General features: G+C 41.4%; 1 long non-coding RNA gene across 2 annotated transcripts; it reads right to left on the bottom strand.

Annotated features, from left to right (window-relative positions):
* Positions 1-21,036: 21,036 nt before the first annotated feature.
* Positions 21,037-24,388, bottom strand: LOC311245963. 2 transcript variants are annotated; one of them, XR_014620768.1, is made up of 6 exons: positions 24,219-24,388; positions 22,975-22,992; positions 22,818-22,847; positions 22,345-22,398; positions 22,012-22,071; positions 21,037-21,747 (listed from the first exon to the last, which is right to left on the bottom strand). It is a non-coding gene; the product is annotated as an uncharacterized lncRNA (long non-coding RNA). The 2 variants fall into 2 exon arrangements; XR_014620769.1 differs by having other exon boundaries at positions 22,975-22,989.
* Between the last annotated feature and the right edge of the window lie 2,158 nt (positions 24,389-26,546).

The raw sequence follows: 26,546 nt of genomic DNA, 5'->3' as shown, positions 1-26,546 counted from the left end.
TTTTACTGTATAGAATAGACTTAGACCAGGGGTTCTCAAACTTTTATACCACGACCCCATTATATTTAGACATTTTTTTGGCGACCCCACACTTAATGTATCGCGTAATTTCAACGTGGAAATAAGGAATATCAAAATAAAAGCACACGTTTCGAAAATGAAATTACAGCACTGTTATCAATGAAATGAATGAAATCTTATCAACAAAAGCAATGGAATTGTTTCTGTATACACATTTATAAAACGAGGCATATTTAGCCAAAATATGTTGCCAGAACATGAAAAGGAAATGCACTCACGTGCGCTTTGGCAGAGATCCACTTATACTCTGAAAATCCGCCCACAGAGATTTGTTGATGCGAAGGGGACGTGTCTATGCTTTCCACAACAAATTCGTGTTTCCGCGTTAGAGTTTTGCGCTCCGATTGGCCACACGCGTTTCTGGTCATGTGACATGTGCGCCAATCGTGGAATGGCAAGTTCTGCGCCTATTTCCGGGTCTAGGGCCTAACAAAAATAATGGTTGGTTTCAGGTTGCCGACCGACCCTGCCGATTTAGGTGCGACCCAATATATTTTATGAGTTTTAAAAAAAAATTATATATATAAAAAAAAAAAAAAAAAAAATCCGATTTTTTTTTTTTTTTTTTTTTTTTAAGAATAAAGTTTCATAGAAATCTTAGTCAAACATTTAGTATTATGGATATTAAACATGCTGGCAGAGTACATGCATCCATGTTGTTGTGAACATTTTAATTAAATAAAGAAATTCCCTATCCATAGTCGCCGTGGGAAAGAATAAAATAAAAAAATAAAATAAAATAAATTCCCTACCTACCCATGGCCAAACTGACAACCAACCTGAAACCAACTATTATTTTTGTTAGGCCTAACAGCCTGCAAACTACCCAACGCCTAGTTTATCACTGGTTAAGCTTAGGCGACTCTTTCGCAGTTGGTTAAGGTTAGAGTTTGGAATCAGGGCAGGCGTTCTATCGCCATGCTCTAAGACAAACTCTAACCTTAACCAACTTCGAAAGAGCACCTAAGCTTAACCATCCAAAAACGTGCAGTCACACGATTGGCGCACACGTCACATGACCAGAAACGCGTGTGGCCAATCAGAGACGCGGAAACACGTATTTGTTGTGGAAAGTATTCAGGCGAAGGGCGTACGCTTTATCAGCGCAGCATTACACAACACTGGGTACTCGTTCCGGACTGATATCCAGAACTTTGCGAGGGCCTGTCCACTTGTCCAGTGAACTTGACTTTCAGTAGCTTGTCACACGAAAGATCATTGAGCACCTCCTGCATTCTGTTCCTACAACAAGCCATCAAGGCTGAGTAAATACCCCCAAATCTCCGCTGATTATCCTGGAGTGCCACTAACGGAGTTTCCAGCTCATTATCAACACATTTCTCTGCCAATGTGTTGTTTTTGTCTGCAAGGAAAATCTGCGCTTCTTCTCAGAGTTAACAAAGGCGAATACTCTGCCACCTCACTTCAGTGTGGTATAGCAGCTGGTTATGCGCAGAGCCCATTTCATCATGGCCAACCAGCAACACCTCTGACAACAAACCTATTGAGAGTCCAGGTTACACACAAAAGACCAGACCCCCCTCCCGTGATTATAAATGCGCAGGGTGTAGTGAGATGTGTATTGGAATACGGGTGTCGGCCTCCATTGATGAAGGGGTGAGACATGGCAAATACACACAGCTGCCGGGTGGAGAACTCGGTCGGAATCTTTTTTTAGTTGCCAATGTGCGACCCCACTTTGGGTCACGACCCGTAGTTTGAGAACCGCTGACTTAGACCATCAGTTTGGGATCATTGAACAAAAATGATTGAGATAGGCAGGCAATATACATTATACAAAGTCACTTTGCATTGATCTCTACCATGTTAACACAATTCTTGGTATTAATTTTAGTATTGGGGAAACTATCTGATTCCCTAACATAGAGCAGCGAGTTTGCTGCGATGGACCGATATCAGATAGCAGTGTAGGCCTATTGGTGAATCGCTAACATGGAGCAGCAGATTGGCCCATTATCATTATGAGTTGTTGATGTATTAATAAAGAGCATAGATCTGTCCTTAACCACAGGCTTAATAGAGTGTCAACTCACCAAGAAGAAACTGACCATCCAAAAATGCTTTAGGTCACAAAGATCACCCAAGAAAACAAGTTTAATTAAAGTTTTCTACGCAATTAAATAATGAATGCACAAGCCGCTGTTTCTTTCTGTAACATTTCTAGGAGATATTCCACATGTAGCATAAACTGTAGACACAAACAATGTGTACATGAAACAGGAGTAAGAGCCACCATTTCAAGCCACAGAACACACAACAAGGCAACCCCAGCAGCATAAAGAAGCAGTTGAATATGGGCAGTTTTAACAGTATAAAATAAAGCATAAAACTGCGCAATGCAACTTGGATCAGCCATACACTTCTAAACAAGAGGCGATAGAATAGCCTAAGGCCAAGTCTAGTTATGATTCCTAGCTCCTGACAGCCTTAGTTTGATTCCTAGCTCCTGACTCGATATCATCACGATTTCACTAGTACAACTAAGGGTAACCTCTGTGACCCCTAAACTATGACATGATAACAACCAATGACTACAGCAGGCCAGCTGGTATAAGTTTATTTACAGAAAGTTGAAATCCTTATTTAACATGCTCTAAAATCGATGTCAGGCCATATCTAGCCATTACTATAAACAACTACTTGAGTTGCAACACCTCCTAAACAAACCAAAACACAGGAATCAGTACACACTGCTCTGTTCTCACCTTCGGTGGGTACATGATGTACCGATGAATGACTAGATCTCATGTGCACACACCCGAAGCGACAGGGGGCACTTATGGGTCCATAGAAATATATAAGCAATAGAAATGCAACTTGACCAACGCAACGTACATTAACAGATCAGGTCAAATATTAAATCCAACATTCAATTATATCCCATCAACTCATATAGCCTACAGGTACAGTCACCATAATGAGAAGAATAAATAGATTTTCACAAGTTTATTTCTCCCTCATCATAGCTATACAAGCCATTAAAAGGGTCAAATAATGTAATGAGGATTGCGTTACTCCTGACATAATTGAGTTTTGATGCCATTGTTCCACCGAGTCGAACGAGAAATGTCCAGTAGCCTAGAATAGCTCTGCTGCCATCTACCTTATAATTCAATACAAACAATTATAATTAAAACTAAACCTCCAACAGCTGTGATCAACTGCACGCGATAACGACACTAATTGATATGACCAGAGGCTACTTATTGTTCAATATAGACAAACTCAAAACAATTAAGACTTTTTTGACGTCATATAAGGCAATCAATTTATGAAATGCTGCTGTTAACAGTTAGTCTCGCGCAGCCAGTTGGAATTTCAGAAAGATTGACCCAAAAATTTAAAATACATATTTATTTTACACTAAAAAAAAGTTTTACTCTACCCCATTAGAATAACCCGTTTCAAAATTCCACAATCAGTGACCAATGCCAGATTATTCGATAATAATAGGCAATAAACAACCAAATATTGAATACAAGTTTTAACAAAGTTACATTTCTAGGCGATCAAGCACGAGAACTACACTAATCGAAAAACATTCTGCCTATCAAGCACCTTTTTTTAAAAACAAATGTTCATCTACAGTAAAATCAACTATTGACACAATGACCTCTTCTTGGGGGGGGGGGATCACCTTTTGTACACAAATATTAATGGTAAAACTGTATTTATGCTTACCAGCAACGGTGCTTGTCTTGAGCTGTGGGAGTCGTGGGGAGCTCAAATAGGACACAATGTTCACGTTGCAAACTATATAGGAAGCCCAGCCTATAGATGCACTGTGGGGGTGGAGCTGCAGGGACCACACGGCACAGCGCCTGCTGCATGCTAACCGCATAGACCTCCGTTCAACGAGAATGTACTCGTCCGTTGTGTTAGCTTTAATGTTTCTATTCGCGGGTAAATTTTGTCTTAATTCAATTAATTAAGTTAATTGGCCTTTTTGTTCTATTATCCATCCTTCTATCCATAGCAAGCAACACCCATATATCACCTAGGCGACACCCTGATGGGGGATCCCCTTTGAATTGCCCATCGGAGGTTGTTCCTTATCTTCATTTGGGAAAGTCTGGGGGTGTTGTATTGTGGATCTATTGTGATGTTACTTGTTGATCTGTGAAGCCCTTTGAGGCAACTTGTGATTTTGGGCTATACAAATACATTTGACTTGACTTGCTAGGTTTTGATGTGTGAATGTTGTCAACATTTCGTTCAGATGACTGGTCTCCACACAGTGATGTTGATTGACCAACTTTGCTTTGTCAATGCATGTGTAGTTGTTGACGGGGTAATATAAGGCTACATAAAGGTCTCTATCCAAATGGAATTTGGCTCTATATCTAGCCCACTCCTGATGGGAAGGTCATAACCTTACTATTGAACAACAAACCCTTCTACAAGTCACCTCAAGTCACCTCTTGCCCCTTTCCTCTCCCCCATAATGCTCCTCTTGGGATCAGCTTGTTCTGCTACCACACATGGATTTGTCCTCAACGTTAGGCTATCCTTAAATGACTTGTGTAGCCAGCGGTGTAAAGTAACCAAGCATTTTTACTTGAGTACTGTAGTCTGTAGGCTACTAGAGTAAAACATTTGAGGTAGCATACTTGTACTTCACTTGAGTATTTTCATTTTAGGAAACTTTGTACTTTTTTTTCAAAAGCACTATTTAACTTTTTACTCCACTACATTAATCTGAACCTGTTACTAGTTACTTTGAAGAAAAATACATTGCATAGAAATCATGGCAAAAATGTATGAAGATTATGAACTTTCAAATTTGAAGCCTGTCAAGAGGATTTGATAGAACTTGAATGGAGGACTTTTACCAGAGCACTATTTTATCTGTGTAGTTCTACTCACTTAAGTAAAGGAACTGCATACTTCTTCCACCACTGTGTATACCAGTAGCTTTTGTTTTGAGGACACCATTCCCTCATCCAGTTGAGACAATTTACCATATTCACACGTGGCCATTTCGCTCTTACATCATGCGCAAATTGGGATTTCTTTCCACCCCATTGTTGAATATGGTCAATTCAGATACTTCTCATCGTGCACTATCCCTTTAGAGAGATTTCTTCTTCTGCATTCTTCTGGGTAGCTCAACCAACAAATCCCACAGTGATCCTAGTTGCTCACAAACAAGAGTGGTTTGATTGTTGTGCAGTGAAACACCAGCTTTTGGTGTAAAATCTCATCTCTCCCCCGTGTTCATCCAACAACACATGCAAATCTCACAACTCTTTTGACCTTATTGTACTGATGCCACACTGTCCTGCTCCACGGACTCTCTGCTTGTTCTGTACACTCTTCACAGGTTTGAAACTTTCCCAGAAAGGGATCGGCTCTCTCTGTGTGCTTTGCGATGGCTCACTGAAGAGAAAGGCACACTTATCATCCTCTGATCCCAACCCAACCCTTCCCACTTTGTGTTTCACCATCCAGCTGCTTGGATAATTGTGTGCCCTACTGCCCTCCTTGCTGGAGTGAGGAGGATTCCCCTTCCTCCATTCAACCTACATTTTGAACCTGTATCCTCCTCAGAGGAGATGAGGTGGAAAGGTTGTGTGCTGTTAAGACTGGAACACGGTTAGACATTATCTATGTAAAAAAAGAGCAACATCAAACATAACTACATGCATCCACCATGGCGATACAGTCACTTCTGGCCCCCTGTAAAATGGCTCCATGTTTGTCAATTTGCCTTGTCTATTCTGATCTGACACTGGCCTCTACTGGTAGTATGGTATAAGACAGTCAAGTAGCGTGTGTGAACTGAACAAATATCGAAGTGGACCTCTCTCTCTCTCTGATTGATTTAATTGATTGATTGATTGATTGATTGATTGATTGATTGATTGATTGATTGATTGAAAACTTTATTAACAGATTGCAGAATGGGTACAGTACAGCGTTAAGGGGATGCAGACCAGAGAAAGACTTTCGTCTTGTTTACATTAGGGTCCCCCATTTTCAATTCATCATAACATATATGACACACACGACATACAGATAGACAGTGCTACATCTATACATTTATGACATACCAGGGCGGCTACGTGGCGTAGTGGGCAAGGCGCTCGCCACGAATGACGGAGACGCTGGGCTTGCCTGTTCGAGCCCAGCGCTCCACATTGCTTTCAGTTTAGCTGGTCGTTCATACTAATACACATTGGCCGTATTAGGGGGTGGGAAACTGATGGGTGGGGATCGGGCGTTGTGGACAGCGACTCCTACAGGTCGGTTGGTGTGCCTGCGCAGTAGAATCCGGAAGTGTCGGGGGCAGCGTGAGCCTCCCACGCGTTACTCCTCGCCACTGAGAGATCGAGCTGCGCAAAAGATGCGACTGCTGTTACCTCAAGTACCGGAGGGGACTTGTGCTATGTATGACTTAGTCCACATTGCAGCCGGCTTGTGGGAGGCAAGAAACAGCGTTCGTGACAGGGGAGGGTTGAATTGGATGATACGAAATTGGGATGGGAGAAAATATAGAAAATGGGAGAAAAAGTGGATAAAAAAAAACATTTATGACATACCAGATTTGCAAATACAGTACTGTTTGTGATACAAAAAGAGTCCAGAAAAGAGAGTATATACATTTGACGTAGAAACTGTACATTGGAGGAGGTTGGGTAGGTGGGGTGGGTGGGAGGGGAACTGTACATTGGAGGTGGGGGGGTGGGTGGGGCACACTGTACATTGGAATATTGACAAAGCCATACTTGGTAATTTACTGTACATTGGAGGGGGTTGGGTTAGGACATTTGCAGGGGCCAGTTTCGAATTGCAGTCTCCCGTAGGTGTTCTTTGAGAGTGTTTTTGAAAGTGGGTAGTGATTCACATTCCTTTACAGCTTTGGGTAGGGCGTTCCACATTGCTGTGGCATAATTGCGAAACGTGTTAATCCCTTGTTTGAGCCGAATCTGGGTTTAACATGATTTGTGGAGCTCCCTCTGGTGTTGTGATTGTGGTATTCACTGACCTTTGGGAAGTATTTTGACATGTACATGGGTACCTTGGTCGTGTAGTGTATCTTGTAGACCAGGCCCATTGCAAGTTGCTGTACTCTGTCGTCTACCTTTTTTTTTTTTTTTTTCTTCTTTATTGCAGGAAAAATAATTTGTACATTTACAATTGTCAACATCGTACATTTTCCATCTTTTTCTTTTTTTCCCCCTTTCATTTCCCCTTCCCCTCCCTCATACCCACCCCGTCCCCCCCACACCGAGGTTGTTGAAAACACATCCGCAAAATATTCAAACACACAGCATAGATGCTACTGGGAAAGAAAAACAAAAAACAATAATAATATCAATCAGACCCATCTGTATTATGCACAAATATTTAGATAAAAAGAGGTAAAGAAAGAACTAAAAACACAAAAAGAAAACTCTCTAGCACGGCTGTGGCTGTGGAAGAAAGTCATCAATGAGATTATTTCACTCTTTCCCCCACTCCTGCCTATAGTATTGTGGTAATTTTTGAGTAGTTTGATCTTCTGCAGCTGTGTCCCCCGTTCCCCTCTCCCTCCCCCAGTTACCCACCCAGCCCCCGGGGGTCTCAAGTTCGCATTAGATCTCGGAACGGGCTAGAACGGAACGGAATAGAAACAAATAGGTGAGTGAGAAAGGGCCCTCATTCACACCCATACATACCAGGACAGGGAAGGGGGGGGGGGAATTAGAAAATAGGAATAAAATAATAATAAAAGTTAAGGAAGTGCAGTTAGAGGTGTAAAGCTCTATCCTTTCTAAGTCTCTTCATTGATAGTCAGGGTATCGATGTGTTGCAGAAATGGTTGCCAGGTCACATGGAATGTTTCAAGGGAGCCCTTTAGGGAGAATCTGATTCGCTCAAGCTTAATGCAATGTAGTATCTCATGTATCCATCTGTTGTGAGTGGGTGGGGAAGGGTGTATCCATTTAAAAAGAATAAGTCTCCTAGCGAGGAGGGTAGTGAACGCCACAACTCGTTTTGCAGCCCTGGATGCGATCGAAGGGGTATTCGGGATACCGATAAAGGCAGTGAGTGGATCAGGGTCTAACGTCACACCCAGGACCCTACTCAGTGTATCAAATATTGCAGTCCAAAACTCTGTGAGTTTGGGGCACGTCCAAAACATGTGCATATAATCGGCTGGAGATTGTTTACATCTATTACACGCATCCGTTCTATCCGGGTATATCTTTGCTAACCTCGCATTGGTGTAGTGAACCCTATGCAGGATCCTACACTGCAGCAAACTGTGTCTTGCACATATAGAGGAAGTGTGTACAAGGTCTAATATATGATCCCATTGTTCATCTGTAATGATAATTCCCAGATCTTCGTCCCATTTGGCTTTTAGGGAGTCTAAGCAAGTTGGGTTCATCCAAAATATTTTATCATATATAATTGAGACAAGCCCTTTCCGCCCGGTACCGAGCGATAGGAGAGGGTCAGTCCTAGAGTCTGGAGGACGGCCAGGGAATTGTGGGAATTGATTCTGAACAAAATGTCTGATCTGAAAAAAATGGAAAAGGTGGGAATTTGGGAGACCAATTTTTTTTGATAATTCTGCAAACGACGAGAACACACCTCCGGAGTAGAGGTCATTAATGGTTAGCAAACCTTTGTTCGCCCAGCTTCTGAATACAGGATCAGAACAGGACGGTAAGAATAGGTGATTGCGAGAGATTGGAGCTAGCCCCGACGGAGCGTGTAGGCCAAATTGTTTGCTAAACTGATTCCAGATTTTCAAAGTATCCGTTACAATTTGGTTCCGAGCCACCTGTTTAATAGCGATCGAAATGGGTAGTTGGGATGTTGCCACAGACCAGAGTGAGTACTTTGAAGAGGAGACTTCCATCCGAGCCCATTGGGGTTGGTCTTCTTCCTCCCTCCTGGTCCTCCAGTAAAGGAGTTTGTTTATATTACATGCCCAGTAGTAATAGCGAAGGTTGGGCAAAGCCAAACCCCCTTCCGATTTGGGAAGTTGCATGATCGTCCTCTTAATACGTGCTCTTTTGTTACCCCACAGGAATGAACCTATAAGTTGATCAATCGAAGTGAAAAAGGCTTTATTAATAAATATTGGTATATGCTGAAAAGCGTATAAAAATCGGGGTAAGACCACCATCTTTATCAGGTTAACCCTTCCCAGAAGCGAGAGGGGGAGAGAGGACCATCTCGTCAGATCTAACTTAAAGCGATCCAGCAGAGGACGGAAATTTTTTGCGAAGAGCTCCGTCGGTGATTTGGCCATAAAAATCCCTAGATATGTGAATCCTTCCGTGGCCCTTTTAAAGGGGAAAAGCGATTGAGGAAGCCGTTCCGCAGATGCATTAACAGGTAAATATTCACTTTTCTGGAGATTAAGTTTGTACCCAGAGAGCTGCCTATGTTGTTCTAGAATATCCAGGATAACAGGGATGGACGATGACGGATTGGAGACATAAAGTAGGAGATCGTCGGCATACAATGAGAGTTTATGAACCAGGCCGAACCTTTCAATCCCCTCAAATCTGTCCTCACTGCGAAGCCATATGGCTAAAGGTTCTGCGGCGAGTGCGTAGAGCAAGGGAGAAAGCAGGCATCCTTGACGAGTGCCGCGATAAAGCGCAAACTGGCCCGACTTGGTACCATTCACATTAACCGAGGCCACCAAGGGACGAGTATAGGAGTTTTAACCATGAAATAAAACCCGGTCCCAAACCGAATTTCTCAAGTGTATGGAACAGGTACCTCCATTCCACTCTGTCAAACGCTTTCTCAGCATCCAGGGAGAGTACCATTTCTGGTGCGCCAGTCGTGGTTGTGAAAAGGATATTTAACAGCCTTCTGGTGTTAAAGAAGGATTGCCTATCCATGATGAAACCCGTCTGATCCGGGTCTATCAGGAACGGGACCACCTTCTGAAGACGGCACGAAAGGACCTTAGCCAATATTTTACAATCCACATTAAGGAGGGAGATTGGTCTGTAACTGCTACAAAGGAGAGGGTTTTTACCTTTTTTGAGCAGCAGGGACAGTGACGCCTCTAATAGCGTGGGCGGCATTTGGCCCTTTAGAAGGGAGTCGTTATATACTCTCAGTAGAAAAGGAGCAACCAACACGGAGTAGGTTTTATAAAATTCTGTAGTATAGCCATCTGGCCCGGATGATTTACCACTTTGTAAAGATTTGATTGCCTCAGTCACTTCAGAGATGGTTATAGGCATGCCTAACTCTTCAGCTTCCGCTTTATTCGCCTGAGGGTACTTGAGAGACTTGAGGGGGCTCTGTCGTCTACTTTAAGCCATCCTAGGTTGTCAAAGTGGGCAGGGGTGAGGTGGGTTCTAGGAGTCAGGTCAAGCAGTAGTCTGACCAGTTTGTTTTGAGATGTTTGTAATTTTGTTTTTGGTGCCTTTGAGTGCTCCTGCCAGAGTCTTCAGGGTATTCTTGTTTACCAGAGAGGAGATCCGGTACAATAATCGAGTTTGTTGGTTGACTTTTTTAATTACATTGGATGCCATTTTGTCACAGGAAAGATTAGCCTCTAGGATGGAACCCAGGTAGGTAATTTCATCTTTCCTTGTGACAATAGTCACCCACTGTAACTGAGAAGCCGTCGGTCTTGCTGAGTTTGTTATTTGAACCGAAGAGAATGGACTCTGTTTTGCCCATGTGTAATGATAGTTTGTTATCGGCAAGCCATATGCAGATTTTGCCTAGTTCCGAGCTGACGGTTTTTTCAACCTGTAACTTGTTCTTGTCAGAGACCAGCAGGACTGAGTTGTCCGCAAACAGGAACAAGTTGCAGTCACAAGCTGACGACATGTCATTTGCATAAATTAGGAACAGTAGCGGTCCTAGTATGCTTCCTTGTGGAACACCACAGCTCACTGGGAGGGGGGGGGGATAGGGTACCGTTTACCTCCACCATCTGTTCTCTCCCCTCCAGGTAGGATTGTATCCAGCTCACTGATAGACTATCAAAACCAATTGCTTTTAGCTTGTCAATCAAAATGGTGTGATTGACAGTGTCGAAGGCCTTTTGTAGGTCCAGCATGACCATGCCTCTCTCTCTCTCTCTCTCTCTCTCTCTCTCTCTCTCTCTCTCTCTCTCTCTCTCTCTCTCTCTCTCTCTCTCTCTCTCTCTCTCTCTCTCTCTATATATATATATATATATATATATATATATATATATATATATATATATATATATATACACTTTGCAAGGTGCCTCAACACTTGATATTAGGTCATGTTCTTTTCTCCCTTTACATGCTACCATTATGCATAATCATGCAAAAATTGCATATTTCATTGTTATGCTGATGATACACAACTATAATGATCTCAACACCATAAGTAACCTCAAATACTGTCTTGCGGATGTCAAATGCAAAACAATTGCCTCCTGTTAAATGAAAGCAAGTTAGAAATTGTTCTATTTGAGCAGCCTGAAAGCTACCATTCGCAAAAACCTAGGTGAGCTGTCCTGCTATGTCAAACCCTCCTTCAGAAATCAGAATGCATGTTGATTGAAAGCACTTTATAAAGATGACTTGACTCTCCAGGCTGGCCATGTTCCATCCGTGTTAAAGTCAGCTGTCATCAGACAACTTCTCAAAAACCCCACACTGGACCTAGAGGTTCTTGCAAATTACAGGCCATTACCATATTGCTATCCAAGGTGCTGGAAAAAGTAGCTGCCGCTCAGCTTCAGGTCCATCTAACACACAACAACCTTTTTGAGAAGTTTCAATCTGGTTTTCGCTCTGGCCATAACAGCCCCGGTCAGGGTCAATAATGACCTGCTGATGGTCAATATCCCACCATGGGGACGATAGGGGCCTTTTAGAAAGAGGAGCATTTTGGATATCATGACCTCATATTTGAATACCTTAAGTCCTCATGTCCTAAATGTTGAGTTTGACTTGAGGCCATTCTTGTAAGATTGTCAAGTCAAGTGCCAAGATGCAATGCATGTGAAGTGTTTGCTGTTTTTCATAATAGGAAATATTAAATGATATGATATACAGTAAAAAAAAATATATATATATATATATTACAGTATATAATAATTGATTATATTAGCCTACAATTGTATACTTGTTTACAAGGTCGATGCTTGAGTAATTGTTGACTTTTTTATATAGTTTTTCAGTGGTGTTCACAAACATAGCCGAATTGTTAGTTGATTACCATATTTACAGGCACTTAACTAGGTATGGAGCTATCTATGTTGTCCTCTAGTCTAGAGAACACATCCTGCACCTCTAGTCTTTAGAGCAGGGCGATAGACCACCAGCCCTGATTCCAAACTCTAACCTTAACCAACTTCGAAAGAGAGCGACTTCGAAAGAGTGCCTAAACTTAACCAGTTGGAAACAAGGCGGACAGTAATAAAATTAGCAATCAATCAATCAATCAATCAATCAATTCAATAATCCACGCTCACTTAAAACAACGCACCTCCCAGCTGCTTCTATAGAAAGTAGGTTTAAAAAAAAATCCCCTCTTATAGGGCAAAGAACCCCCCCCCCCCCCCCCAAAGAAAACGTTTTTTTATTTGTTTTACCTACTTTCTATAGAAGCATCTAAGAATGAAGTTCTATAGAAAGTAGGTTCAAAACAAAAGAAAAGTTGGATGTGTTAGTTTGTTGGATGTCTTAGTTGAAAGACAGTTGGATGTGTTAGTTTGTTGGATGTCTTAGTTGAGAGACAGTGAGAACAGTTGGATGCACTTCCGAGCTGCTTCCACATGGAGGCAACTTCTCTCTTTTTTTTTTGGGAACTACTTTTTCTGCGGATGGTTTTTTCAATAAATCTTCAATTAATGTGTGTTTATTGTATAGCAATAAGGTTGGATGAATGCGCCAGTTGTATAAAAGCCATTACACCACGTGCAGTCGTGGGTTGTGAGAATTAGACCATGCCTAGGGGGGTCTAACGACCCTTGGCTGCGCCTCGGGCCTAACGACCACCCCTAGGCATGGTCTAATTCTCACAACCCACTCCTGCGCGTGATGTAATGCTTTAGTGTGTGTGTTCCTGTATGTGTGCCGCCCATCGCATGTGTGTCTGCCTGCATGCCAAATAAAGACTTCTCCAAAGTCCAGTTATATATCGTATAGCTTACGCTGTGCGCTCTAGTGGAACTTATACAACGGCATGCAAATTTCTCGATTCTGATTGGCCATTCACACGTCTTTATTGGCAACAATCCACGGTCCTGGGCTCAGGACCCGCCCACAACCAAATCACATAACCCTCCCCGGCTCACTCCGGGAGAAAACAGGATCGCGGACAACAAATGGTTATGTTGAAAGCACCATAACGACTAAATATGAAGCGATTCTGTCAAGGGGAATGTGTTAGTATTTTAAACAATGTTGGATGATGTAATTGATGGGTCTTGACTCAATCTAGAACAAAAGAAAAATCGCGGATTGATTGATAGATTAATTGATTGATTTAAATTTCTTCCTTCCTACTTTCTACTGACTGCAGCGTTCTCTCTCACTCCGACGCTGGCGTACCCACAAACACACACACACACATACACACACACACACACACACACACACACACACACACACATACACACACACACGCACACACATACTGTGACACGCACACACACACACACACACACACTCCTGTCTGCAACAGCGGGGGAGTCAGACTGAGAGAGAAGCAGCGCTGTTTTAAGTGAGCATGGTCTATTGAATTGATTGATTGGTTGATTGCTAATTTTATTACTGTACCCCTGGTTTCCAACTGGTTAAGTTTAGGCTAAAAGAAATAAATAAAAAAATAGGGCGAAGAAAACGTTTTAATAAATTTTCAATCAATCATTCCAATAATACACAGTTGGATGTGTTAGTTGGTTGGATGCACTTCAAGCTGCTTCCACATGAGGCAACTTCTCTCAATCATTCCAATAATACACAGTTGGATGTGTTAGTTTGGTTGGATGCACTTCAAGCTGCTTCCACATGGAGTTGTGGGAACTACTTTTTCTGGCGGATGGTTTTTTCAATAAATCTTCGATTAATGTGTGTTTATTGTATAGAAATAAGGTTGGATGAATCTGGCAGTTGTATAAAAGCTTTACACCACGTGCAGTCGTGATTTGTGACCAATAAACCATGCCTAGGGGGGTCTAACGACCCTCGGCTGCGCCTCGGGCCTAACAACCACCCCTAGGCATGGTTTATTGGTCACAAACCACTCCTGCGTGTGATGTAATGCTTAAATATCCCATATCCAGTCTAATACTGAATAAAGTTCTTCACATGTACACACCCATCCGCCTGGCCACACCCCCATCCGCTCCTCTACATAAGCGGGGATGTGGCCATACTAACAGCTCCTTCCTTATTTTCACCACCGACAAGTGTCTGTATAGACCACTTGAGTTTAGTGCCAAAATAGTTGGAAAGGAGCTACGTTGAAGAGAAGGAGCTGCGTTGACATTATATCTTTGTTTTCTCTCTCACTATTTTCGAGGAAATACAGCGATAATGTCTTTGCCACCGGAGTGTCTAGAAGATGATGCTCATTTTGACTTCCACCGGCGCTTCGTATTAGGGGCTCGCGTCGCTGAGCAATCCCCGCCGGCATTACCTCCGGCTCTGCAGTTGGACACTTTGCTTGGGAGGCGCTCGGCCGTGTGAGGGCTGACGGTCTCTCTGGGGCGGGTGATGTTTTTGCGACGCGGGCGCCAGGTGTGTCGGTTGTGGGGGGAACGGCTACACAGCTTACGAAGGCCGGCTCCCGGCTGATATCCTTTTTCGCTGCCACTTAGCGGCGTGGAGGGGGTTCTGGTTTGATACTCACATTAACATTAGCTCCTCCTTGAGTAAGAGCTTTGTTTTCCTGTGACCGTGATTCCGAATCTGCGGTTCAATTCCCCGGGTCTCTGGACAAACGGATACCCACTGTCGCCGTGCTGGCCCCAATTTTCAAGATGAAAAGCACCCGGTGCGAGGGAGGTGAGCTTGGTGTTCATTATGAGAATATCTCCATGCTCAAGTCGGCTATAGTCCACGAGGGACTTGTTGCCGGCACCGCTGTGTCTGGTAAACACTGTTCTGAAGAGGGACGTGTGTTGCCTTTTTCCCCTTCTTTTCTTCGGATGATAAGATGAAAAGACAGCGGCTGTCTGAAGTGTTGGCCTGTATTGCTTTTCTCACGTTGTGCAGTTTTCAGTGGTAGCCGCTTAGCTTGCTTCTGCGTGAGCTAGTGGCTAGCGATAGCCAGGTTGAGCTATCTGTTAGCCAGTTAGCTGTTAGCTACAACGTTAGCTACCGGCTTTCGCTCGGTTGGGAACGTTAGCTTGATGCTATCAGTTAGCCTAGAGTTAGCTGTTAGCTTGTGCTACGGCCATTGGCGTAGCCGTGAGAATAGCAGGCCCTGGCACTCTGACTACGACATCATCTTTGACAGAAGATGTAGTCGGGCCTGCACCATGACCTCTGCGCTGACTCACTGAGGACCCCGTGGTCTTCGCCTTCGGTGGTGAAAGACTTGGGAAGGAGCTGTTAGTATGGCCACATCCCCGCTTATGTAGAGGAGCGGATGGGTGTGTACATGTGAAGAAATGTATTCAGTATTAGACTGGATATGGGATATGTTCCACTAGAGCGCAGAACGCTCGCTATACTCATATAACTATGGTTATAGGATAACCGTATGTTATTCATTTAATTTAACTAAAAATGGTATTCACAATAAGTCAGCCCAATGAGAGAATGCATAAGAGTGACTATTGTGATCATAGGTTTCACTCTCTCCTCTGTTATCTCCCCAACTACAGCATAGACAGAACTCTGGAATAATTCATATCTAACAACAAATATTTTCTCAGATAGGGGTCCCTGGAACAGAATCTTATCAAATGACCTGACCTATTGTCAATGTATGTCAATTTGAGGATCCTTGACGTGAAAACGTTTGAGAACTGCTTAAGAGCGCACATCCTGCACCTATGGTATGCAAGCTTCAGAGAAAACAATCTGAGATGGGAACAAGATATTTAAACTTGAAGTATGTTGTCCAAGCCACATATTACAAGCCCTCAACTCTTGAATATTGAGTGTTGTGGTCCTTAACTACAGGCGTCCTCAGAACATGGTTGGATATTATCGATGTAAAAAGAGCGACAACACACACATCCTCCTTGGCTAATGATTTTCGAAAGTTCAGGTCATTCCCAATACACTTCTTGTTTTTGACCGAGTTACAGTACATGTGATATGTCAAATGAATGGAGAGGGCCATCTACTGGATAGGGAGTAACACCCTGTAAGGTTTCTGATCTGACACTGGCCTCTACTGGTGGTATGGTTTGTGATCTGACACTGGCCTCTACTGGTGGTATGGTTTCTGATCTGACACTGGCCTCTACTAGTGGTATGGTTTCTGATCTGACACTGGCCTCTACTAGTGATATGGTTTCTGATTTGACACTGGCCTCTACTGGTGGTATGATTTGTGATCTGACACTGGCCTCTACTGGTGGTATGGTTTGTGATCTGACACTGGCCTCTACTGGTGGTATGATTTGTGATCTGACACTGGCCTCTACTGGTGGTATGGTTTCTGATCTGACACTGGCCTCTACTAGTGGTATGGTTTCTGATCTGACACTGGCCTCTACTGGTAGTATGGTTTGTGATCTGACACTGGCCTCTACTGGTGGTATGGTTTCTGATCTGACACTGGCCTCTACTGGTGGTATGGTTTCTGATCTGACACTGGCCTCTACTAGTGGTATGGTTTCTGATCTGACACTGGCCTCTACTGGTAGTATGGTTTGTGATCTGACACTGGCCTCTACTGGTGGTATGGTTTCTGATCTGACACTGGCCTCTACTGGTGGTATGGTTTGTGATCTGACACTGGCCTCTACTGGCGGTATGGTTTCTGATCTGACACTGGCCTCTACTGGTGGTATGGTTTGTGATCTGAGACTGGCCTCTACTGGTGGTATGGTTTGGCGTTCTCAGAACATGAGTACCTATCCATAGTATTCCATTACATCATCATTGCATACATAATTTGGTAGGCAAACAACAAGTCATTGTAATCAAAATAAAACGACAGGTGATACCCATTAAATGACAACTGTGGTTACTGAGTTGTGTTTATGGCATTGTGCCATGTTGGTAGGAAAGGCAAAGACGTGTGAGAATAGTATAAATATAATTTTTCTTTTTGGGGGGGGGGGTTAGCTTCTCGGGGGAAAATAGGGTTTAAGGTGGGAATAAGTGAAGGCTGATTTGGCTTGTTTCCAACAGGGTGATGTCAGTCCAAGGTTGTTGATACCCAAGGTTGTGTATCGCACCCAGAGAGCGATGTCTGATTGATTGATTGAAAACTTTATTAACAGATTGCAGAATGGGTACAATACAGTACAGCTCAATACACACAATTGTTAAGGGGATGCAGACCAGAGAAAGACTTTCGTCTTGTTTACATCAGGGTCCCGCATTTTCAATTCATCAGGACATATATGACATACATGACATACAGATAGACAGTACTGCTACATCTATACATTTATGACATACCAGATTTGCAAATACAGTACTGTTTGTGATACAAAAAGAGTCCAGAAAAGAGAGTATATACATTTTATGTAAAAACTGTACATTGGAGGAGGTTGGGTAGGTGGGGTTCGGTTGGGTGGGGGCTGTACATTGGAGGTGGTTGGGGTGGGGGGGGGGGGGGTTGGGTAGGAGGGGTGGGGAACACTGTACAACTGTACAAGCAAAACTGTACAATGGAATATTGACAAAACCATACTTGGTCATTTACTGTACATGTCAGCCCAAGATCATACATTTGTATAATAATAATTATTATTGTTGTTCTTATTGGCCTATATTATTATAGACAGTGAAAATACAAAGAACTGTCCATTACTACCTACGTTATTTAAATATCACGATTGGAAGCCGAGAGAAAGGTCAGACAATTGTGATTGGTTGTGGTCTGAATGAACGTAAGCCAATAGGCAGCTCGACTCAAGAGTTGTCATGGTTACACGTAGACACGTGTTTGCAAAATCTAATCAACACTTTAAAAAAATTGTGGGGTCCATAGCTATATGTCTATCCATTCAGGGATCCTTGGGCAAATGTCTATTGAGGGGTCCACAATATGAAAAAAAAATTATGAAGTAAAGAAAGAAAAACTAAAAGACTTTATATCATGTTGCTTGTAGCATTTTGGACAATTCAATCAATATTTGTGAACATGAACGATTCTCTCCCAAATGTTGATGCTAGAGAACTCCATGCTAATAAATCAAATCAAATCAAATCAAATTTATTTATAGGGCCCGACAACACACGTTAATGTCCCCATGGGCCGTACAGGTCTTCTTTAAACAAGTCAAGAAGACAACATAACAATAAGTCAAGAACAGAACAAGAACACCATAGGGTCCAACATTTTTTTAGATGAATGCAAATAAATGAAAGAATGCAAGCACTCCCAGACATACCCCACGCGAAGGTAAGGAAAAACTCACTAAAACCTAACAATAGGGAAAAAAAGCTCCACAGGCAATGTGGAGGAGAGAAACCTTAGAAGGGCCGTTCAAGGGGGGATCTCCCTTCTTAGATGTCGGTGATAGTAGTGTTGCAGACGGACAGTTGGTAAGCATGCACTCATGTGTGTGGTGAATAACAAATAACAAAAACACAGACTTCTATTATTTCACTGACTGGACTGTCATAGAATATTCATGTATTTTCATTCAAATTAGCTTGATTTTATTGTTTTGACTTTTGACCCATAAAATGTTCTTATCGTTGTCGAATCTCAAGAAGTCAGGGTAGCTCCATCTTCAAGTGTTTCTATCTATGGAGAGATTTATTTACGTTTACAAATCTAGACAGAACTGTAGTATTATTAGAACATGAACTGTTTTAGGGTGGGTTCCCCCTTTAAAGGCCCAATCCTTATTTGACACGTAAACAAAAGGTTAGCCCCATCTATGAAAAAACGAAATAAGGTACTGAATGAACCGAATAGACACTAGATAGTTGAACCTGAAATGTTCTGCGTTTTATATCTACAAAAGCTTTGATTATATGTGAGATATTTGTAAACGCTGGAGACAACCTGTATTTTGGAAAAATAAATATATGGGTATACACAGTGCCTTTGAGAAGTATTGGCACCCTAGGTAAATGTGACAAAAAACGTTGATTGATTGAAAATTTAATTAACAGATTGAAGAATGGGTACAATACAGTACAGCTCAACACACACAATTGTTAAGGGGATGCAGACCAGAGAAAGACTTTCGTCTTGTTTACATCAGGGTCCCCCATTATCAATTCATCATAACATATATGACATACAGATAGACAGTACTGCTACATCTAGACATTTATGACATACCAGATCTACAAATAGAGTACTGTTTGTGATACAAAAATAGTCTAAGAAAGAGAGTATATACATTTGAGGGGGAAGAAACTGTACATTGGAGGAGGTTGGGGAACTGTACATTGGAGGTGGTTGGGGAGAACTGTACATTGGAGGGGGTTGGGATTGGACATTTACAGGGGCCAGTTTCGGATTGCAGTCTCCCGTAGGTGCTCTTTTAGATAGGTTTTGAAGGTGGGTAGTGATTCACATTCCTTTACAGCTGTGGGTAGGGCGTTCCACATTGGTGTTGCATAATTGCGAAACATGTTTAGTCCCTTGTTTGAGCCGAAACTGGGTTTAACATGATTTGTGGAGCTCCCTCTGGTGTTGTGTCCGTGGTATTCACTGACCTTTGGGAAGTATTTTGACATGTACATGGGTACCTTGGTCGTGTAGTGTATCTTGTAGACCAGGCCCATTTCAAGTTGCTGTACTCTGTCGTCTACTCTAAGCCATCCTAGGTTTTCAAAGTGGGCAGGGGTAAGGTGGGTTCTAGTAGTAAGGTCAAGCAGTAGTCTCACCAGTTTGTTTTGTGGTTTGTAATTTAGTTTTTAGCGCCTTTGGTACCACGAGGTGCAAGCATAGTCGTAGTACCCTTGAATGAGTGCTCCTGCTAGTCTTCAGGGTATTCTTGTTTACCAGAGAGGAGATCCGGTACAATAATCTAGTTTGTTGGTTTACTTTTTTGATTACATTGGATGCCATTTAGTCACAGGATGGAACCCAGGTATGTAATTTATTGTTGAAAGAAATTCAAATAGTTTTCAAATTGTTCAAAGAAAAAACAAGAAATAACTATTCTCGAAAACATGCATGTCATAATTAAGTTGCCAGACATGATACTTTTATCATTGATGAATAACTTATTGAACTTTGGAAGATTGAATAATCACATACTCGCTATCAAGTAAAAACACTGCAGTTACTTTCAAAAGGAATCTGTGGCCACTGCTAAATTGGTCGAATATACCTGTATTTCATGAATGTTTGATTTTACGCAAAATCTTTGGTTAATATCTGGTTGTAAGCACTAAATCAGTGTTACAACTGTCCCAGGGCACTGTTATAGTTGTACCTGGTAGGACACACTCCTCTTTACAAAGAAACAATATAAAAATTGTAGGCTACTTAATAAACTAGCATTTATTGGTAGACATAGGAAACAGAAAAATCTGACGTGTACCATGGAGTTTTTGTGTAGTTATGCAGAAAGCAAAGTGTTACAGACATCCTCAGGCTCCATAAAACTGTGCTTAAGTGTCATGGAGGCCACCCTGTGTATCAAGGGGACCTAGTCTTGGCCTTGCTTGCAAGAAACACAGAATTAAAACAAGTTTGAAAAGGTACTGGTTTAAGGTCCCTCAGTAGCTTTGGATTCGCGTTTTAATAACTATTGCAGCTCCATTAACTACAAAACGTTTATCAGAAGCTTCAGATTATGGAATAGTTATACACTGAAATAAAGATTTATTTTTAATTAAGAAACTACAAAAACCTAAAAAGAACACAAACTGACATTTTGGATCATTTTATTCAATAACATTTAAAACATTTAACCTCATAAGAGTCAGAAAAAACTTCCTTTCACCGTTACAGAACATAATTTAATAAAAAACAAACATTTCCATTACATCATGAAGTTCACGTCATATTTTGTTGGGTTGGATTTAAGTGTTGACCAAATACACGCTCTTTACAGTATATTGTGTGGTATTTTATTGACTAGATTTCATTTAGTCAAAATACAGTGTTTCAGAATATTTGGTGAGCAATTAATTTATTTCTTGTACAGAATTATAAGTAAAGGAGATAGTGGCAAAACTCCTATTCCTCCTAAAGCTTTTGAGTAACAAAATTTACAGTAGCTGCCTTATGATGTTTGGGTCTTAAAATCAATCCAAAATGTAGGAACATGTTTTTCAGCAGTGAAAAAAAAAGATTAGACAAGGTAAAAATGTTACTTTAAATAAAACGATATGGACGGTACTCATCTCAAAATGGCATAACAATGGATATGAACGTGACAACCCCTCCCCCACCCCCCTCCCATTGGAACAGCTTCATTGCATCAAGTGAAAGCCAAAATTAACTATAAATGACATTTGCAATATAAAACTTGGTAAAAAATACTTATTTAAAACTGTACAATCACCAAGTACACAGAATGAGCAAAACTCCAATCGTTATTCATTCGGCATCTTCAGTGGCCTCAACCTGTGGCGCCTGTGGGGAGAGGAGCGATGTTACTTGCATTGCTCAACCACATGACAAGTGCTACATTGCCTACTCCCGGTGTGATGCCATAATATACAGCTTTTCTTTTCTTCTCTACTTTACTATATTACAAAAGGTAACAGCTTTAACACCACCTTATCTAAGATCAGCTTCTTATAAACATTAACGCAGCATCGCGTTGATGCCGCAGAAATTTAAAGATCGGTCCAAAACATCAAGTTCAAAATCCTGCTGTTTTGAGTGGAAACATACCTCGTCTTTTTCATTATTCACCTTTTCAGGTGCTTTGACCTTCTTTGCTTTAGCTGCCTTCTAAAAGGAGAACATGACACATGATTACTAATGCTTCATCGGTTTCCATCCATCAATATATTAATATGCGATTCATAACATGCTGCAGAAATCACTACATTAAGGGGACCAAAGCATTCAAAGATTGTCTGTCAAAGACTTTACCTTGTGAGCTGGAACTACCATAGGGTGAACTAGACTTTAGCTATGCTCAAGACCACAAATGCATTTTCACATGTGAGACATATAAAGCATGCTGTTACAATCAGATAGTGTCATCAAGCCGTCACATACTTTTGCTGCAGGTTTCTTGGCCTTAGTTTGCGCCACTGGAGCATTAACTAGAATCTACAAAAGAAGAACAAAGCCATGATTAAAGGTTGTTTTCATTATGCAGTCTGCTTTTTCTGGATCCACCCCCCCCCCCATAATATGCCAACAATCAACTGGGCCCCCAAGTTATTTCCACTGGCCCTGGTCAAAACTAATTTTGTCCTAATTGATCATCTAGCAATTATCTAAATGTTCCTTACAGCTCAAGAAGATATTATATTCAGCTTATCGACTCTGGGACCTTTTGCATAAGCATATACAACATCCAGGCCCTTAAGTGACTGAACACGGCTATTATCTGAAACCTGGGTATTACCTTGGTACAGCCAAGTATTACAACTGGTTTAGATAATTACACAGTGGAATGAATAAAAACAAAAGACTATAAAGTTTTAACTTTGAAGTAGCCTATTCATTTTCCATTTCAAGCTTACCTGTTCAATCCTAGCAGACTTCCTGGTAGCCTAAAAAGACAGAAAGAGCAGTTATTTGACATGATCTTTGATTTCTAATTGACCTAATTATTCTATTTCTAACAGATGGTCCTAACTCATGATCATGCTCACATCTATTACAATGGAAAATACAAACCTTCACGGGTTCTGACTGCTAAAAACAAGAAAAAAAGAAAGAGAAAAAACTGTTAATGTTCACATGATTAAAATAATGACATTTCTACATAGACATTTCCTTTAAAATGATAATAATTGAGGAATATATGTATAAAATCAAGTCTTTCTTGTTGTAATCAGAGATGTTGTGTTGCATGTGTATAGTGTTGAATAGGTTGACTAAACAACAGAAAAAACGATTCCGATATGCACACCCCTGCTTTGTATTTTTCTTTTTTTTTGTGTCAGGCTACTTCTTGATTTTTCCCGCGCATATTCGAATTCAAATCTGGGTTGGTTTGTCACAATGACTGTCTGGGCGCGCTGACACTTCCTTTGTTTTGCATCAGTACGCGCCCGACAGCTGCCAAGATGATAAGATTACAATGTTGCTAATCTGTCTCCACAACATATGGAACTATTCTGGCGAATCAACTGCCGTTTTGTCAATTCAGTTAGAATAAAATCGAGATTAGATGTAATGGGTATACTTCTTCTTCCTTTTTAAATGTTTTTTTTTTTTTGTTTTTTTTTTTTTAAACCAAAAATAAATAAAACGTACATTTGTAATACTTAAACTGTGATACGCAGCAGATATCCATGTATGAATAGAAAATTCTCAAAATATTGCCTATTTTGAAGTACCTAACGTATTGGTTCTTATTCAATTCGATACTAAATCGACCATATTCCCCTCCTCCACATTTCCTCCTCAACTTTAGAGGCTGAGCGTGAACTTATTTGACTCCTGGGTGACTGACTACACGCACCCAAAAGAAAAAGGCCATACCACTACAACATGGTGGAAGGATTTCAAAGTAATATGTACATTTCAAATATCGTCATTCCTCATAATCTTAAAATAATTCCAGTCCTCGCAGATACAGCACAACACGGCGGTGTCATGTCAGAGCGCGAGCATTTAGAATAGAGTGCAGCCCGGGTGAGCTCGAGGTAGTAGTATTCGCGCGCGCTGTTTGCAGGAACCGAATATTAACCACAGATTAGTCGTGTATTTGTCGTTAAAACGGCATTTTTATTTGCCATATTGTGAAAGCGTAATGTTAATGATCGATGCATGATAATATGAAAAAATAGGTCTTCACTGTTTGACCGCCATAACTAGGGATGATGACGTTCTTCGGATGCAGCAATCAAATCAAACGTAAAGCCCAGTTATTCCTTAACAAAAACGTTGCATTCCGTCAAAATAAGCATGCTTACCTTTCTTTTGAGGGGCATCTTGTTGGTTGGGAAGGAACGGGAAAATATATATTTTTTTAACGGTAAATGGGAGTTTCCACAAGAGGCTATAAGACCACTATACGATCGGCACGTACAATGGCGAATGTGTAATACAAGCGAATGTTGTAGGCTAATAGTTTATATATTGAAATATAAGATCGAAACCGGTTTGAACCAGTTCTTATATTTTGAAGCCCGTCATTGGGTGCAAACGGATCACGTGGTTATAAGCGCCACCCATTTATTAACTTTCAAAACATACCAATTGACGCCGTATGGTGGCGGTATATTGCAATGTATCATTCAGTCCCCCATTGCATTTAGTTACTCACGAGACAAAATCTGTTTAATATTACTTACTGTGTTTACAAATACACTAGTATACATTTCAAATATTTGTTATAATTCACTTATTTTAACCCTATGCAATATTTTGTGTCACAGCTTGAAACAAGTTGTGTTCAAGTGCAAACGGCGGAAACGTTGCTTTTATCCTAGTGTCATTTACTCATCAAGAGATTCTGAATCACGCTTGAAATTTAGCGAAATTATAAATGGGCAGGAACACTTAGAATAGAACTATTAACAACAAATAATATAGTGGCTCAGTAATCGGAAGGTTCCAGGTTGCGTCGATTTGGGCTCCTCCCGACAGCGTGTCCTTGAGCAAGACACACCCTTGCGGCCGATGAGTGAATGAATGAATGAAAACTTTATTTAACAGATTGCAGAATGGGTACAACAGTACAGCTCAATACACACAATTGTTAAGGGGATGCAGACCAGAGAAAGACGTTTGTCTTGTTTACATGTGACAAAATGGCATCCAATGTAATAAAAAAAAGTCAACCAACGAACTCGATTCTTGTACCGGATCTCCCCACTGGTAAACAAGAATACCCTGAAGACTCTGGCAGGAGCACTCATTCAAGGGTACTACGACTATGCTTGCACCTCATGGTACCAAAGCACCTCAAAGGCGCTAAAAACAAAATTACAAACATCTCAAAACAAACTGGTCAGACTACTGCTTGACCTTACTCCTAGAACCCACCTCACCCCTGCCCACTTTGACAACCTAGGATGGCTTAGAGTAGACGACAGAGTACAGCAACTTGCAATGGGCCTGGTCTACAAGATACACTACACAACCAAGGTACCCATGTACATGTCAAAATACTTCCCAAAGGTCAGTGAATACCACGATCACAACACCAGAGGGAGCTCCACAAATCATGTTAAACCCAGATTCGGCTCAAACAAGGGACTAAACACGTTTCGCAATTATGCCACATCAATGTGGAACGCCCTACCCAAAGCTGTAAAGGAATGTGAATCACTACCCACTTTCAAAAACACTCTCAAAAAACACCTAAGGGAGACTGCAACTCGAAACTGGCCCCTGTAAATGTCCGAACACAACCCCCCCCCAATGTACAGTAAATTACCAAGTATGGTCTTGTCAATATTCCAATGTACAGTTGTACAGTGTCCCCCACCCACCCCTCCTACCCAACCTCCCCCCACTCCTACCCCCCCCCCCCCCAACCACCTCCAATGTACAGTCCCCCCCACCTACCCAATCCAATGTACAGTTTCTACATCAAATGTATATACTCTTTTTTCTGGACTCTTTTTGTATCACAAACAGTACTGTATTTGCAAATCTGGTATGTCATAAATGTATAGATGTAGCAGTACTGTCTATCTGTATGTCATGTATGTCATATATGTTACGATGAATTGAAAATGGGGGACCCTGATGTAAACAAGACGAAAGTCTTTCTCTGGTCTGCATCCCCTTAACAATTGTATGTATTGAGCTGTACTGTACTGTACCCATTCTGCAATCTGTTAATAAAGTTTTCAATCAATCAATCAATCAATACATCAGGGTCCCCCATTTTCAATTCATGGTGTGCGAATGAGAGGCATACGTACGGTTGTAAAGTGCTTCGGATGAAAGCACTATAAATGCAGTAATTTATAATTTTGCCACACAAGAGTAATTTCCTATTACTAGTCCCTATTAATGACGAGTTTAAAACTGGAATAGATACTAATATTCATTAAAAGGTAGATCATGTAAGTTAATTAATATCTAAATTGTGTAGCCCAAAATTATTGTGGCAACCCTTACAAAAAAAGAGTATCATGGTCGTTTCGTGGTAATACCGTGGTTTTATCTTGGCCATTGTATAATTCGTTTACCATGATACTGCCATGGTCAAATGTATGCAACACCATGCTACCACTCTCGTACTTATGCCATGGATATAATCAAATGTCAACCATACAGTAATATGG

This window comes from Notolepis coatsorum (assembly GCF_963971535.1).
Source record: "Notolepis coatsorum genome assembly, chromosome: 19".
Classification (NCBI taxonomy): Eukaryota; Metazoa; Chordata; class Actinopteri; order Aulopiformes; family Paralepididae; genus Notolepis; species Notolepis coatsorum.
This window is presented reverse-complemented; position numbering and strand designations above follow the sequence as displayed.